Source organism: Macaca mulatta, chromosome 17 (assembly GCF_049350105.2).
Source record: "Macaca mulatta isolate MMU2019108-1 chromosome 17, T2T-MMU8v2.0, whole genome shotgun sequence".
In the NCBI taxonomy this organism is placed as follows: Eukaryota; Metazoa; Chordata; class Mammalia; order Primates; family Cercopithecidae; genus Macaca; species Macaca mulatta.
In genome coordinates, this window is record NC_133422.1 from 75439566 (window position 1) to 75458392 (window position 18827).

General features: G+C 35.5%; 1 pseudogene; it reads left to right on the forward strand.

The window, feature by feature from the left end:
• Nucleotides 1-8628: 8628 nt before the first annotated feature.
• Nucleotides 8629-14108, forward strand: LOC100423355 (PWWP domain-containing protein 2A pseudogene; annotated as a pseudogene).
• The last annotated feature ends 4719 nt before the right edge of the window (nt 14109-18827 follow it).

The window sequence follows — 18827 nt, forward strand, 5'->3', positions numbered from 1 at the left end:
ACAATATTCTTCCAATCCATGAGCATAGGATAATTTTCCATTTGTCTGTGTCACCTCGATTTCTTTCATCAATGTTTTGTAGTTTCCTTGTAGAGATCTTTCACCTTCTTGCTTAAACTTTTTTCTAAGGTGTTGTTTTGTAGTGATCGTAAATGGAATTGCTTTCTTTCTCAGCTACATCATTATTGGCATTGAGATATGCTACAGATTTATGGATGTTGATTTTGTATTCTGTGTCTTTGTTGAATTTATTTATGAAATCTAAGAGTTTTTTTGGTGGAGTCTTTAGGTTTTCCTTGGTTTAAGATTATATTATCAGCAAAGAGGAACAATTTGACTCACTCTTTTCCTGTTTTTTATTCCTTTTAGTTGTTTCTCTTGCCTAATTGCTCTGGTTAGAACTTCCAGTTCTATGTTAAATAGGACAGGTGAAAGTGTACATCTTTGTGAAGTAACTTAAGGAACTGATTTTACTGTTTTTGTTGGTTTTCTTGTTAAGGAACTTAAGATTGGATTAATTAGGTAAAAAAATTATAGTCAAATATAACACACATTGTCTACAGAATTCAAAGAGGTCTACCAAAGACCCTTAAAAATTGAGTGCAAGATGTAACAACTTCTCTTAAATTATTTTACTGTAATAAAGTACATGACTTGTAATTCACCATTTTAACCATATTAAAGGATACAATTTAGTGACACTTAGTACATTCACATGTTATACAACCATCACCACTATTCAGTTCCATAACATTTTATATATCTCAAAGTATTTTCCAATTTTCTTCATGATTTTTAAAATTTGAAACATATGCTGTTTAAGAGTGTGTTGTTTCATCTTTATATATTTGTGAATTTTGTAGTTTTCTTTCTCATCTTATTTCTGATTACATTTGACTGTGATCCATAAAGATATTTTATAGTATTTTAATCTTTTAAAATTTATTGAGACTTGTATTTTGACCTCATATGTAGTATATTCTGAAGAATATTGCATTTGCACTTGACAGGAATAAGTATTCTGCTGTTGTTGGATGACATGTTATATATATGCATATTTCTGTTGGGCCTTATTAGGTTTTAGTACTGTTCAAATTCTATGTTTTCTTAATAAACTTGTCTAGTTGTTTTATCATTTATTAAAGTAGATTATTGAAGTCTCCAACTATTGTTGTAGAATTGTCTATTTCTTTCTTCAATTCTGTCAGTGTTTCTCACATTCATATATCAAAATACACTTTTATATATTCACAGTAGGGTCACCGTTTTAAGTTATATATAAATGTTATATTTGCTTATAATTGCTATATCTTCATAATGGGTTGACCTTTTTATCAATATATAATGCTTGTCTTTGTCCCTTGTTATGACTTTCAAGTTAAAGTCAATTTTATCATAGAATAGTCACCTGAACTCTCTTTTGGCTACTATATCCATCAAATGTCTTTTTCTGTCTTTCACTCTCAAATTATTTGTGTCACTGAATCTAAAGTGAGACATTTTTAGATAGCATGTAATTGGATAATTAAAAATTTCTTCCACTCTCTGCCTTTTAATTATAATCTAATCTATATTTATTTGAATTAGTTACATATAAGAACCGCTATTTTGCTATTTGTTTCCTATGTGTCTTATGTTGTTTCTATTCTTCATTTCCTCTCTTACTGCCTTCTCTTGTGTTTACTTGATTTTTTTTGTTATTAATCATTTTCATTCCCTTTTTATTTCTTTTTGCATATGTTTTTCGTTTTTATCTTAGGAGTTTCTATGGATATTACAAATAACACATTAAGCTTATAACAATCAAGTTTGAATTGATATGAAGTTAACTTCAATACTATACAAAACTCTGCACTCAAATGGGATTGGAGGTACTACACAAAACCTTTAGTATTCCCTTAGTTTGGTGTTTTGTCACTTATCACATCTGTATTCATTGTGTGCCCAATAATTTCAATTTGTTGTTATTTTATGCTTTAAAAATCATATTGAAAATTAAAAGTAGATGTACAAATCTAAACTGCAATAACACTGCCTTTTATATTTGTCCAAGTGGTTACCTTTACTGGAGATCTTTATTTCTTCAGATGGTTTCAAGTTACTGTTTATTGTCTTTTCATTTCAGTCTCCCTTTATCATTATTTTGTAGTACAGGTCTCTTGGTAACAAACTTCCCCAGCTTTTGTTTACCTACAAATATCTTAATTTCTTACTCATTTTAAAGGAAACTTTGTCAGATATAAAATTCTTCGTTGACAGTTTATTTCAGCACTTTAAATATACCATCCGACTGGCTTCTGTTATCCATGGTTTCCAATGATAAATTGGCTATTAATCTTATTAAGGAATCCTTGCACATGATGAGTCATTTCTGTCTTGCTACTTTCAAAATTTTCTCTTTGTCTTTATCTTTGCACAGTTTGATTACAGTGTGTTTTGTTGTGAATCTCTTTAGGTTTATTATGTTGGAATTTGTTGAGTTCATGAATGTGTAGATTCACATCTTTCATCTAATTTCATGTTTTCAGACATTATTTTTCAAATATTCTTTCTACTCTTTTTGCCTCTCTTTTCTCTCTCAGACTCCTATAATGCATATATTTGTCTGCTTGATTGTGTCTTATTGGTCCCTTAAAGCTATTCATTTTTCTTTATTCTTTTTTATTTCAGCTCTTCATACTGGATCATTTTTATTGTCCTATATTTAACTGCTACTTTCTTTTATGTGATCAAACCTGCCTGTAAACACCACCTCTTCTAGTGATTTTTTAAAATTTCAGTTTTTGTAATTTTCTACTCCAGAGTTTCTATTTGGCTTCTGTTTATAATTTTCATCTATTTATTTTTATTTTATATTTTGTGAGAAATCCTTCCCTTGTTTTTCTTTAGTTGTTGTCCATGGTCTCTCTTAGCTTCTTGAATTTAGATGTGGTTATGAAACATGCTTTAGACACTCAATGTGAATGGGAGTTATGTGTGACACTTCTAGGCCTCTTAAGATCCAATGTACAATGGAAAGGGACAAACCTCACAGAAGAATGAGTCGAAGTGTGTGGAGAACAATACACAAAGGAGCTGTGTTCAAGGAGAAGAATTTATCTGTTTATGGAACATTCTCCTCCATCAGGGTAATTGGATTGTAAAGTGTCTGCACAGTATATTTCAGAATTATGCACACTCTAATCTGTTTATTTCCTACCTCTCCGTTTTAGGACAAAGATTAATTTTTGAGGTCACCTTCTTACCATTTATCTCTTTTTTTTTATATCAGGAGTGTGCAGGCCAAAAAATCATGTCTTCTTAGTTCATTTTTTTGTTGTTGTTTTCATTCCAAGGCAGATGTCATGATGTTTAGTGGTGGGAATAGGTAACATTCTGATCAGGTAGCAGTGCTCTGTGAAATGGGAGACCAGTACTGAATAAGCTCTGCACCTGAGGTATTCTCCAAATAAATTGTGTGGCTTGGCAGTTCACAATTTTGCAAGTCAGGAAAAGCCAGTTTTGAATGTAATATAGAATGCCATGTATCATCTCCTAAGGGAAAGACTATCATGCATCATACAGAAGGCTTTCTCTGCAAACTTGACGCTATGACTAGATGGGACTTTTAGGCTATCCCCTTTGAGTATATTTTAAATGCAGGAAAGAGTGATCCAAATATTGGGGACTAGAAGCTTAGATTGGGGTTATTATTGTGGCTAATTACAATTATATTCCAGCTTTCCTTTGGTGTACGTGTTAAGATTGCCTTCCCTTTCTATGTGAGTGGAAATGATGTACATCTTTTAGCAGTCATTTCATTATTCACTATCATCCTATTTTCCTACCAAAATAATTGTGAAAACAAATGTTGAAGTGAGCATCTATCAGACTTATTCTTTGTATGATATGCATTGAATATTTGGTGTAATCAAGAAATAAACTTTTGTAGCATTAAAACAATAAGGATTGATTTATTTTGCACAGCATCTTAAGGTAATACTGGCATTTATAATATTTAAGGGTGAAATCTATTATCCAATAAATGCATCCAAATAAAGTTCTCAGAAAGGTATGGTAAAGGAGCTGGTGGTGAGCAATGAATATATTAAAAAAACAGAATAAAAAATAAATACTGCCAAAATTATGGCTTAAAAGGAGAAAATAAACATTGAAAATCTTGATAATATAAAAATAAGAACATAACATCTAACTAACATGAGATTGAGGAATAGCAAGAGAGTTCCTATCTTAATTTTTTTTTTTACAGGAAGTGAAATAATGTATACATTAAACATGTTGCTAAAAATAGCTAACTTTATAATATTTAAGATAATATCTCTTGTGTTGATAAAACATTCATTTAGAGTTTGGAAATTATTTGTTTTTAATTAAGTTCCCCTTCTGTTAATTTCCTATGAAGTAAAACTTAAATAGAATTTAATTTAATTTTTACTGTAATGACATGTGTACTGTATTTCAGGTCTTATAAGACCATGTTTATCCATTCCTTAGTCTTTCCACCTGTCTACATATCTGCTTTCTGCCCATCTGTCCTTCTATTTGTATATCCATCTAACTATACATAGTGATATAGAGATATGCCTGAAATGTTATTTATATTAAACTTATAGGTGGTATAATTTATAGTAATACCTTTTTAGATGTTTGTACTTTTATGTATTGAATGCCTTTTGTCTTTTTTTTTCCCAAGACTATAAAATTTGAAATCTGAAAATAAAAGACAAATTTCTTGACCTCAAGTACCTTACAGAAGTTACATAGTATCACAAGTTCCGGTCATGTTTTAATTTCTCTTCCATAATTTTAACATGCTGGAAAAAGAGATTTTACAGGGAAGCAGTAAGATCTGTTAGACAGGAACCAGATCTAGTGTTTTGTTGTTGTTGTTGTTGTTGTTGTTGTTGTTTTTGGGACAGAGTCTCGCTCTGTCGCCCAGGCTGGAGTGCAGTGGCGGGATCTCGGCTCACTGCAAGCTCCGCCTCCCGGGTTCACGCCATTCTCCTGCCTCAGCCTCTGGAGTAGCTGAGACTACAGGCGCCCGCCACCTCGCCCGGCTAGCTTTTTGTATTTTTTAGTAGAGACGGGGTTTCACCCTGTTAGCCAGGATGGTCTCGATCTCCTGACCTCGTGATCCGCCCGTCTCGGCCTCCCAAAGTGCTGGGATTACAGGCTTGAGCCACCGCGCCCGGCCCAGATCTAGTGTTTTATGGTTTGATAGAATACATGGAAATAATATGAGAAGAGACGGGGGGAGAGGTAGAAGCATGTTTGAAACCACATAGTAATTCAGACCTTGAAAATAACTATTCTCTAAGGTTTCAAGTTCTCTTCACTTCACACCTAATTTCTCAGTGAATACATCCATATTTTGAGTTATTGGACTCAGGAAATCAAATTATTACTAGTCTGGTGATTAAATTGCTCTATCCATCTGCTAGTATATTGTCATTATTCTTTGAGCTTTGCTTGATGATAACAAAAATTATAAGTCACTTGTATTAAATCTAGGCAATGATTGTATAAAATCTTGCAGAAAAAAAATGAATGCTTGAACTTTTTTTTTCTGTCTTAAAAGCAAAACAAAATATGAAATGCAATATAATCAAGTTTAATATTGGAGTATATTTTCAGAAATGGTGTTGTCCAAAGATGTCTCCACACAGCTGGACTTTTTCTTGGATGCTCTTTTGGTTGACATTGAATCCACAGAGATTTCTGGCTTCATGGATGGCCAAACACTGGTAAGGTCATGATGTTCATTTAATTAGTGTGACTGAGTCTACTCCCAGAATAATTTTAATGTTTTAAGTGCACTTGTCAATCTTCTTTATTCACTAAGAGTCTTTGTTATTTTAGGATAGATTATTTCTAAAGTTACAGAACAATAATTGTGGTTATCATCTAAAAAAGTTATTCTAAGTTATTTGTATGATATACACAAAATGATATGGCTGAAATAAAAAATATGGTGAAGTTATATTAGAATCTTATTCTCCTTTGCTTGCTGTATCATTGTTAAATAATATGAAAAGCAGCCTCATTGTAAAACCAGCCTTTCCACTTTATTAATATAAACAGAATTAAGCTTTATTTAAAAAAATCTTCAAAATATTAAATATTTAACTACTTAATATCTTTAAAATATTAAAATATTATTTGAATGCTTCCTATTTATACAAGGTAACATGTAGAAGGTCTTTCCCCTCAAAGCATTTGCCATCTAGCACTGTTTCTCCACATAAATAACACAAACATGCTTTTTTCAAGCTCTCATAGTATTTTGTATCTTTTTTCGGAATTTATTCACTCTTCATGGTGTACTTATTTTTTAAATAATTTATTTAATGTCCACCTTTACGGCTAGACTCTAAACTCCATGTGGATGAAAAGAGTGTACCTTTTGTTAGTGTCATATTCCTAGTGCCTAACAGAGTGATGAGCACATCACTGACATTCTGCATAGAATTAATTACTGACTCATGCAGACTGTGCGAATTGTTACAAGAGGTACAATCTAAAGAAAGAGTATTAGGGAGGTATACATTACTGTGTGGATTCTGTGTTCATTTGGAAAAGTTGGTTCAGATTTAAATGACTTGAAATTGGAAAAAAGAGAGTGGATAGGCAAAAAAAGAATAGCATGTTCAATGTTTTGAGGCAACTCAGGAGGAATAAATATTTATGAAACAGTGAATTACTCAGGACCACTAGAACCTGTGTTAGTCAGGAAGTGGGAGTGTGGGGTGGCAGTGAGACCTTGAAAAGAACACCTGAGTCAGATTATTAGAAAACTTAAGGAATTTAAAGTTTTTATTTAATGTTGAGAAATTTGGGGGGATTGTATAATTTTGGTTAAGTGGCTAAAATAAATTACATTTTAGTCATATATCTTCCCAATTTAAAGAAAGAAAACATTGTTTAAAGGCAAAATAAACTTTTTTAAGATCAGAAACTGTAAGTTTTAGCCTTGGTAAGTAGAGTAACTTCCATAGTTCCTAGCATGTTTTAGGCATTGGGCATATATTCCTGATTAGATGTTCATTTGAATTTGTTAACTGAAATAATATTCTGAAAGTGATGAAGTGATTCGTGCTTTGTACAATAGGTAGATAAGATATAGGTAACTAAGATAGATAAGAAGACAATAATTTAACAGTCATTAGATGAATAAAAATTAATATATACACATGAACACAAAAACAATGCACACACTTAACCACACACATATAGACAGGAATATACACAGACATACCCACAGAAGTACACATTTGCACATACAAGTACATGCACACGTACACAAACACACAGACATCCACACACATATGTGAGAAAGACAATAGGTAAAATATTAGGATCATGCTGTAGAAAACACAGACAAAACTCACAGAATATCAAGGAAGATGATATCAGAAGGGCAGACAAAGAACAGATGGAAGATAATTTGCAACAAGTTAAAAAATAATGAGTTCATTCTGTGTGATGAAGGGTTCATCCTAAGCAGATTATCACATTGTAGGCAGATTTCCCAAACTCATATTGTGCATTGCCAAATACTTACCCATCACACACTACCTATACTAGAATCTGGGCCTGCGGACAGTTGGCATATATTTACCAAATATTATAATGTTTACTTTTTCCCTTACAGAATCAAATGCCTGTTTTAAAGAAAAGGAAAAATATAGAAAAACAAGAACCACAATCCATTGCCAGAACCCAACATTAAGTATACTAACAGTTGGGTTTTAAAAACATTTTCATTCTAATTTTTAAATCTATACAACAGGTGTTTCATGCCAACTTGTTGGGGCAGCGCTCTCTGAGGTGGGCGGCTTCACAAGTGTGGTCCACTCCAGGTTTTAGAATTTGCCACTTGTTAGAGCCCAGTCAGCCCGAGGTGAAGGAGGAAAAAACGGGAGGAAAATGGCGGCCAAGGCTGCACCGGCGGAGACAGCAGCGTACGCAGGGAGTGGGGCCCCGGCCAGGCCGGGCTGGGAATAGAATCTGTCCCCAGCAGCGAGGCTCGCACTGATCCCCTCCCAGTCACGGCCCCTGAAGTGTCTGTGCCCAACCGTGAGGCCGACGCCCAGGAGCCCGTTCCTAAGGCAATGCCGCTGCTGTCGCTGCGGGGAGCTTGCCCGCAGCCTGAAGGCAGAGGGGCCGGAGCTGGAGGCTGAGGGGTAGCTGCTTGAGAGGGTGACGGATCTGAGGCAGCCACGCCTCTCAAGAGTCTGACCTTACCCGCCTTTGCCTGCCTCGCCTCCGAAGCATCCCAGCTCCTGAGGAGTGCGAGGAGACTCGGTATGCCTCCTGCCGCAGCACCTGGGGACTCGTGCCGCCGTCGGGCAGGGGCGGCGAGGGGGGGACTTCTTGGTGTCGCAGCTGACCCCGGGCTCGGAGGTGCAGGTCACGCTGCATTGAGGACGTGCTCATCTTGTCGTCCTTCCTCGGGTAGACGCTCTTCTCCGGGGTCCTCGTGGATCTGTTCAAAAGAGACCATGAAACATTTGGTGCCATAGCCCAACTTTTGGTGGGAAACATATACAGCTCTTCTGGTGATGCTGTTTGGGCTCGCATCCCTGTGACAGTATTTCCCAAAAGGGACTATAAAGATAACCCGTAGCCATGTAGCTTCAACCTCATACATTCCAAGAGGGGACGGAAGTCAAGTGTGAAGTGAATGGTACTGTTCCCAGTGACCTTTTTCCTGCCCTACCTCGTGTGCTAAGCTTGCCTGAAAGCCTGTGGACTTCCAAAACATCACCTCTTTCCCATGAAGGACCACCTTATCCTCCCTGCTCTATCAGAATTCATCTAACCAATCAGTACCTCAGCCCCCTCCTCAGAAAATTAAGCTACCCAAACGAAGATATTTGGGGAAGAACCCACTTCAATAATCCCATTAAACTGTGACCTAGGCAAGTCGTATGTGATAAATGTTTAAAAAAAAATGCTGTTGTTGAAAATAAAATTAGAAAAGGTAGTATTGCAAGTGACTGCTAAATATGACAGTAAAAAACGTAGATATGAAAATGTACCTACTGTGAACAAAAAAGTAAAAACTGGCCATAAAGTGGATGGAAAAACCCAAAATGAAAGCCAGAGACGAAATTCTGTGGTTATGGTTTCAAATACTGCTCACAGAAGAGGCAGAGTAGTAAATGTTTCTGCTCAGGTAGATAGGTCAAAAGCTCAGTTAAGTACTAAAAATCAGCTCCTAGAGTAAGAACATGGATCATGCAAAAGCTCAGGGAATTGTCAAAAATTGCCAAGGAAAAGGCATAAGAGAAGCAAACTGAAGCCTGTACTCCAAAAATGCACATTCGAAAGTCCATTTCATGGGTCAATATCAGAATCCTAGTCAGGTGCCCTTCTGCCCAGGTTTCATTTAAAAACACAGAGGTACAGGAATGAAGAAAATGACTCTTCTCTGAAGACAGGACTCGAGGAAGTGTGGAGTGCAGAGATGGTCCCCAACTCCAGTCTTGCTGCACCTCTATGCGCTCACCAGGTAAAGGCCTTCTGAAAATCAGAGTCCCTGAAAAGGCCGGGAAGAGGCCAGCAGTGAGAGGTTCAGGACCCAACTGAAATGCATGCTCCTGGTGAACTGGATGAACCATAGACATTGGACAAAAAGGGCAGCAAAAGCATTATCTCTGGACTTAAACCAAAAGATATCTGACACTTCCCATGCATCAGTGTGTAGCATTGATAGCATAGATGATTTGAAATCATCCAACTCTGAATGTAGCTCCTCGGAAAGCTTTCATTTTCCTCCAGGCAGTATGCATGCACCTTCCAAATCCTTCACTTCCTTCTCGTCAAAGGAAGAGGAAAATTTCAGTAATTCCTTGAAAATGAATCTTCCAAAATTGTCTCTAAATGCATCATACCACATGGCAGGACCATATGTGTTGGGGACATTGTTTGGGCCAAGATACATGACTTCCCTTGGTGCCAGCCCCTGTTCTTACTAAAGATAACGGCCTTTTAGTCCTGTAGGAGGACTGTATTTTATGGTTCAATTCTCCAGCATTTTTTTTCTCTCTTCTGTACCTTTCTCACTTTTTAGAAAACTTCCAGACACACTTGAATAAGAAGAGAAGGGGCCTGTATTGCAAGGCTATTACAGAGGCAGCTAAAACTGCCAAGCAACTGACCTCTGAAGTAAAGGCTCTGTTGACTGTTTGAAACATAAACACAGTAAGGTAGGCAAGACCATTGGAAGTCGTCATAGATTTTCAGTCTGTTTAGGAATAATTTCTACTACATAACTTGGCCAAATTGGAGAGAGATTGCACTGAATTGGCTATTTTAAAAAATACTTACCTTATAGCCATTTTTAGACTCAGAAGCTTAAACTGAACATGTAATCAAAATTTGGTCTTAAGGAAGTGAGATTTTAGGAATATTTTTCAGTTTTGAAGTCTAAAACCATTCCAAGGCATAGAAACCATAGCCTCAAATTGAAATTGAATTTTCGTGAGGACTGTTAATTGTTATTTGTACCTAATACCATGTGTATGTGTGTGTGTCTATGTAAAGTATAGCCTGTGACTATGGAACATGGACACAGGCTGCATATTGGGGATTGCTGTAAGGGCTGGTGAGGTGCAGGAATAGTGTGGATATTTAACGACTACTTATTTTTAATGTATTTTTATTTCAGTAGCTTGAGGGGTACAATTGGTTTTTGGTTACATGGATGAACTGTGTAGTGGTGAAGTCTAGCATTTTATTGTGCTTGTCACCTGATTAGTGTACATCAAACTGTTGGGGTGATCAGACCCAACACCAGGTCGTGGGGGCAACAAAGTTAGGCAGAGTCAAGGAATTGAGAAAAAAGTTTGAGAAGTAAAGTGGGACCAGGGGGCCATCACAATTGTGGAGGCTGCGAAGGCCCCAAGCTCTGGGAGTTCATGCTATTTATTGGTAATCCAACAAAGAAACAGGTGGTGAGAATGTGGTGGTCAAAAGGGCAGGTGCACGATCTACAGCTGTGATGGTTTAGCATTTATATGGAACATGTTCTGCTACTTGAGATAATGGGAATACAATTGATCCAAGAGCCTAGGAGGGCTAGAAGCAAGGAGCCAGCAAGTCTAGACACATTCCAGAGGACATTATGCAAGCCCTGCCTTAACTTTCTTCCCAACACTCAGCTTTTTCCCAACATCAAACCCAACATGCAGTTTTTCAGTTCTCATTCCCTACCACCTTACCCCCTTCTGAGTCTCCAGTATCCATTATACCAGTCTATATGTCCTTGCGTACCCATAACTTAACTCCCACTTATGAGTGAGAACATGCTGAATCTGGTTTTTGATTCATGAATTACTTCATTTATAATAATGTCCTCAAGTTCCATCCAAGTTGTGCAAAGACATTATTTCATTCTTTTTTATAGCTGAACAGTATTTCATGGTGTGTGTGTGTGTGTGTGTGTGTGTATGTATATATATACACACATCACATATTATTTATCCAGTCATCGGTTGATGGGCACTTAGGTTGGTTCTGTATCTTTGCAATTATGAATCACGCTGTGATAAACAAACATGTGCTGGTGGTGTCTTTTTGATACAGTGGCTTCTTTTCCTTTGGGTAGATAATAGTGGGATTGCTGGATCAAATGGTAGGTCTACTTTTAGTTCTTTGAGAAATTTCAATACGGTTTTCCATAGAGGTTGTGCTAATTTACATTCCCACAAACTGCGTGGAAGCATTCCTTTTTCCTCACATCAACACTAACATCTATTGTTTTTTAACTTTTTAGTAATGGCCATTCTAGTTGGGGTAAGGTGGTATTTTAACGCTTTAATTTGCATTTCCCTGATGATTATTGATGTTGAGGAGTTTTTTTCATGTTTGTTGGCAAATTGTATATCTTCTTTTGAGGAATCTCTAGTCATGTTCCTTGCCTACTTTTAAATGGGATTATTTTGTTTTTCTCTTACTGATTTGTTTGAGATCCTTATAAGTTCTGGATATTTGTCCTTTGTCGGATACATTGTTTACAAACATTTTCTCCCATTCTGTGGGTTTTCTGTTTACTCTGATGATTTTTTTTTCTTTTTCTATTTTTTTTTTTTTGCTATACAAAAGCTTTTGTTTAATAGGCCCCATTTACTTATTTTTATTTTTGTTGCCTTTGCTTTTGGGGTCTTACTCATTAATTCTTTGCCTAGGCCAATGTCCAGAAGAGTTTTTCGTAGGTTTTCATCTAGAATTTTTATGGTTTTAGATCCTAAATTTAGATCTTTAATCCATCTTTAGTTAATTTTTTATGTGGTGAGAGATAAAGATCCAGTTTCATTCTTCAATATGTGGCTATCCAATTTTCCCAGCACTGTTTATTGAATATAGTATCCTTTTCCCAGGTTATATTATTGTATGCTTTGCCAAAGATCAGCCAGTTGTAGGTATTTGGCTTTATTTATTGGTACTCTATTATGTTCCATAGGTCTATGTAACTACTTTTATACCAGTACCATGCTGTCTTGGTTACTGTAGCCTTGTAGTATAATTTGAAGTTGGATCATGTTATGCCTCTAGATTTCTTCTTTTTGCTTAGGATTTCTTTGGCTATTTAGGCTCATTTTTGGCTCCAGATGAATTTTGGGATTGTTTTTCTAAATCTGTGAAAAATACTATTGTTATTTAATATTTTTATTAGAATTGCATGAATCTGTAGATTGCTTTGGGAAGTATGGTCATTTTCACAATATGGATTCCCCCAATTTATGACCATGGGATGTATTTCCATATGTTTGTGTCATCTATGATTTCTCTCAGCAGTGTTTTGAAGTTCTCCTTATAGAGATTGTTCATCTCCTTAGTTAAGCATATTCCTAGGTATTTTATTTTTTTCTAAATATTGTAAAAGGGATTGAGTACTTGATTTGAATCTCAGCTATGTCATGGTTGGTGTATAGCAGTGCTACTAATTTGTACATTGATTTTGTAACCAGAGACTTTCGTGAAATCATTGATCAGATCTAGGAGTCTTTTGGAGAAGTCTTTAGGGTTTCTAGTTACAAGATCATATCATCAGCAAACAGAGTTTGACTTTCTCTTTCCCAATTCTGAAGTCCTTTATTTATTTCTTTTTCCTGATAGCTCTGGCTAGGACTTCCAGTGCTATGTTGAATAGAAGTGGTGAAAGTGGGCATCCTTGTCTTGTTCTGGTTCTTAGGGGGAATTCTTTCAACTTTTCTATGTTCAGTATGATGTAGGCTGTGAGTTTTTTATATATGGATTTTATTATCTTCAGGTGTGTTCTTTCTGTGCCTAGTTTGTTGAGGATTTTTATCACAAAACAATGCAGGATTTTATTGAATGCTTTTTCTGCATCTACTGAAGTGATCATATGGTTTTTGGTTTTAATTCTGTTTGTATAATGTACTTAATTTATTATCTTGTGTATATTGAATCATCCATGCATCCCTGGAATGAAACCTACTTGATTATGAAGAATTACTTTTTTGATGTGCTGCTGGATTTAGTTAACTAGTATTTTGTTGAGGATTTTTGCATCTATATTTATCAGGGATATTGGTTTGTAGTTTCCATTTTTTGTTATCTCCTTTCCTGGCTTAGTATCAAGGTGATACTGGCTTCATAGAATGAGTTAGGGAGGATTCCATCCTTTTCAATCTTTTGGAATAGTTTCAGTAGAATTGGTACCAGTTCTTCTTTGAATGTCTGGTAGAATTTGGCTGTGAACCCATCTGGCCCTGGGCTTTTTGTGTGTGTGTTGGCAGTTTGTTTTTTCAATTACTGATTTGCTCTCACTGCTTGTTATTTGTCTCTTCAGGATTTCTATTTCTTTCTGATTCCAGCTAAAGAGGTTCTAAATTTATCCATTCCTGCTAGATTTTCTAGTTTTGCATGGAGGTGTTTATGTATACTTGAATGACCTTTTGTATTTCTGTGGTGTCAGTTGTAATGTGTCCATTTTTATTTGTTGCAGGAAGTCAGGGACTCCGATGGGAGGGACTGGCTGAAGCCATGGCAGAAGAACATAAATTGTGAAGATTTCATGGACATTTATTAGTTCATCAAATTAATGCTTTTATAATTTCTTACGCCTGCCTTTACTGCAGTCTCTGAACATAAATTGTGAAGATTTCATGGACACGTATCACTTCCCCAGTCAATACCCTTGTGATTTCCTGTGCCTATCTTTACTTTAATGTCATAATCCCATCATCTTCATAAGCTGAGGAGTATGTATGTCACCCCGGGACTCTGTGATAATTGCATTAACTGTGCAAATTGTTTGTAGAGCATGTGTGTTTGAACGATATGAAATCTGTGCACCTTGAAAAAAGAACAGGATAACAGCAATGTTCAGGGAACAAGGGAGATAACCTCAAACTCTGACTGCCAGTGAGCCGGGTGGAACAGAGCCATATTTCTCTTCTTTCAAAAGCAAATTGGAGAACTATTGCTGAATTCTTTTTCTCAGCAAGGAACATTCCTGAGAAAGAGAATGCGTCCCTGAGGGGAGGCCTCTAAAATGGCCACTTTGGGGGCAGCTGCCTTTTACAGTCGTAAACAAAGGGATGAAATAAGCCCCGGTCTCCCGTAGCACTCCCAGGCTTATTAGGATGAGGAAATTCCTGCCTAATACATTTTGGTTAGACTGGTTGTCTGTTCTCAAACCCTGTCTCCTGATAAGATGTTATTGATGACAATGCATGCCCGAAAGTTCATTAGCAATTTTAATGTCGCCCCATCCTGTGGTCCTGTAATCTTGCTCTGCCTCCATTTGCTTTGTGATATTTTATTACTTTTTGAAGCATGTGATCTCTGTGACCCACACCCTATTCGTACACTCCCTCTCCTTTTGAAAATCATTAATAAAACTTGCTGGTTTTACGGCTCAGGGAACATCACAGAACCTGCCGACATGTGATGTCTCCCCTGGACACCCAGCTTTAAAATTTCTGTCTTTTGTACTCTTTCCCTTTATTTCTCAGACCACCCAATGCTTAGGAAAATAGAAAAGAACCCACATTGAATATCAGGGGTGGAGTTTCCCCAATATCTATTTCTCATTGAGCTTATTTGAATATCTCTTCTATTCTTGGTTAACATAGCTAGTAGTCTATCAATTTTGTTTATCCTTTCAGAGAACCAGCTTTTTGTTGCATTGATCTTTTGTATTTTTTTGTTTCAATTTCATTTAGTTCTATTGTTATCTTTGATATTTATTTTCTTCTGCTAGCTTTGAGTTTGGTTTGTTCTTTTTTCTCTAGTTCCTTGAGGTGTGACATTTGCTTGTCAGTTTGTCAGTTTGTGATCTTCCAGACTTTTTGATGTAGGCATTCCGTGCTGTAAACTTTCCTCTTACCACTGTTTTTATTGTATCCCACAGGCTTGATAACTTTTGTCACTAGTGTCATTCATTTTGATAATTTTTTAAATTTCTATTTTGATTTTATTTTTAATCCAGAAATAATTTAGGAGCAGATTGTTTAATTTCCATGTACATGTATAGTTTTGAGGGTTTCTTTTGGAATTGATTTCTAATTTTATTCTGCTCTGCTCTGAGAAGATATTGGCTATTATTTCAATTTTTAAAAATTTATTAAAACTTGTTTTGCAACCCATCATATGATCTATCTTGGAGAATGTTCCATGTGCTGGTAAGAAGAATGTATAGTTCACAGTTCTTGGGTAAAGTGTTCTGTAAGTATCTGTTAGATTCCATTTGTTCTAGAGTGCAGTTTAAGTTCAGTATATCTTTGTTGACTTTCTGCCTTGATGATTTGTCTAGTGCTGTCAGTGGGGTGTCAAAGTGCTCCACTATTACTGTGTTACTGTCTATCTCTTTTCTTAGGCTTAGTAGTAATAGCTTTATGAATCTGGGAGCTCTACAGTTAGGTGCATATATAGTTAAGATTATTAATGTATTTGTGTTGAATTGATCCTTTTATTATTATATGACTTTGTCTTTTTTTTTTGCTTAAATAATTATTGTTGCTTTAAAGTCTGTTTTATCTAGGAATAGCAATTTCTGTCACTTTGGTTTATATTTACATGAAATATCTTTTTCCACCCCTTTATCTTGAGTCTGTAAGGATCCTTTACATTTTAGATTTGTCTCCTGAAGATAGCAGATATTTGGTTTGTGATTCTTAAAAATCCATTCTGCTAATTTGTATCTTTTAAATTGAACATTTAGGCCATTTACATTCAATGTTAATATTAAGATGTGAGGTAATGTTCCAGTGATCATGTTGTTACCTAGTGACTTTGTTTCCTTCATTGTGTTATTGTTTTGCAAGCCATTTGCATTTTATGCTTCCAGTGGTTCCATTCTGTTGTGTTCCAACCTTTTGTTTCAAGATATGTAACTCCTTTTAATGTTTATTGTAGGGCTAGTTGGGCATTGACAAATTCCCTCAGCCTTTGTTTGTTTGAGAAAGGCTATTTCTTCATCATTTATGACACTTAATTTTGTTGGATACAGAATTCTTGGCTGACAATTATTTTGTTTATGGAGACTAAAGATAGGACCCCAAATCCTTCCTAGGCTTGTAAGATTTCTGCTGAGAAATCTGTTAGTAGTTCGATAGATTTTCTTTTAGAGATTACCTGATGTTTTTGTCTCACTGCTCTTAAAATTATTTTCTTTACGTCGACTACAGATAGTCTGATGATTATATGCCTTGGTGATTTCTCTCTTTTTTTTTTGTTTTTGCAACGAATCTCCTAGAAATCATTTGAGCTCCTTATATTTGAATGTCTAAATCTCTAGCAAGACCCAGTAAATTATACTCGATTATTATTTCAAATAGGTTTTCCAAACTTTTTGCGTTTTCTTCTCCCTCAGGAACATGTATAATTCTTAGGTCTGGCCAGTTTACATAATTCCATATTTCTTGGAGACTTCGTTCACTTATTTTCAATATTTTTTAAAAAAATTTTTGTCTGGTTGAGTTAATTCAAAAGCCTCATCTTTGAGCTCTGAAATACTTTCTTCTACTTGGTTTAGTTTGTTTTTAAAACTTTCCACATCATTTCATAGTTTCCTAAATGTGTCTTTCATTTCCAGAAGTTCTATTTCTTTTTCTCTGAAATATCTATTTCTTTAAGAAGTTTTTCATTCATATCCTGAATTGTTTTAAATATTTTTAATGTTGACTTTCACCTTTCTCTGTATGTCCGTAAGTAACTTAATAACCTTTTGAATTCTTTATCTGGTATTTTAAATATTTCATCTTTATTTGGATCCACTGCTGGAGAGTCCAGAAAGATAATTCTGGTGATGTGAAAAACAGGGTTCTGTAACATCCCCTGATGATCACACTAACTCACCAGCAATGGATGCACTAAGCTTCACAAATATGCTAAAGGATTAACTGAGAGTGACAAAACCAACATTTAAAATACGGATACAGTGGCTCACTCCTGTAATCCCAGCACTTTGGGAGGCCAGGTGGGTGGATTGGATCACAAGGTCAAGAGATCGAGACCATCCTGGCCTCATGGTGAAACCTGGTCTCTACTAAAAATACAAAAATTAGCTGGATGTGGTGGCACATGCCTGTAGTCCTAGCTACTTGGGAGGCTGAGGCAGGAGAATTGCTTGAACCCAGGAGGCGGAGGTTGCAGTGAGCCGAGATCCTGACACTGCAAGACTCCATCTCAAAAATAAATAAATAAATAAATACACTATTGTTTATTTAAACACATATAAATATAATCAATTCTATAGTGACACATAAAATACTTCTATGTGTATTCTCAGTAAGAAGGGTGAAAAACTATTTTCTCTGTTTACATAGGCTCTGGCTTGGAGTAGGGAGGACAGTGGGATGCTAAAGACAGTACCTGAGTTAAGATTATTAGGATCTGATATGCAGGGTAGGTTTGATTGTAACAATTTCTCTCTTTTTTTTTTTCATCTGAGAATACCTTGATTTTTCTTCCAGTCCTGAAAAATATTTTGCTGACTATAGAGTTCTGGGTTAGTAGTTTATTTTTTTTTTCAGTTCTTAGAAAATGTGTCACTTCCTTCTAACCTCTGTGGTTTCTGATAAAAAAATCCATTGTAATTCAAATTATTTTTCCCTAGAGATAAAGTGTAGTTTCTGTCTCACTGCTTTCAAGATTTTTCTTTGTCTTTATTTTCCAAAGTTTGAGCATTATGTGTTTTGCTGTGATTTCTTTGAGTTATACTGTTGTCATTCATCCAGCTTCTTGATTATGTAGATTTGTTTCTTTTGCCAAATTTGGAAATATTTTTCACATATTTCTTTAAGTTTTTAGCTCCACATTCCTTATTCTCTTCCCCTAGAACTCTGATGACACAAATGTTAGCTCTTTTCTTTTTGTCCCACAAGTCCCTCTGACTGTGTTTATTTTATATTTTTAGTATATTTTCTTTCTGTTGCTCACATTTGACAATTTATATTTTCTATTTTCAAGTCCATTAGTTGTTTTGTCTTCCCTCTCCATTTTGTTTTTGAACACATCCATTTATATTTTTAAAAACAATCATATTTTTCATTTCTTAAATTTCTATCTAGTATTCTTTATATCTTCTCTCTCTTTGCTGAGATGTCCTTTTTTTTTTTTTCTGCTGAGTCTTTATGTGTTTTAATTGGTCGAAGCATGTTCATAATTGCATATTGAAGCAATTTTATAATGGTTGCTGTAAAGTCTTTGTCAGTTAATCCTAATATCACTCTCATCAGCGTTGACTTCTATTAATATTTTCTTCATTCACTTTGAGAATTTTCTAATTCTTAAAGTAATCAGTGACTTTTGTTTGAAACTTGGAAGCTTCTATTATTATGTGTGAGACTCTG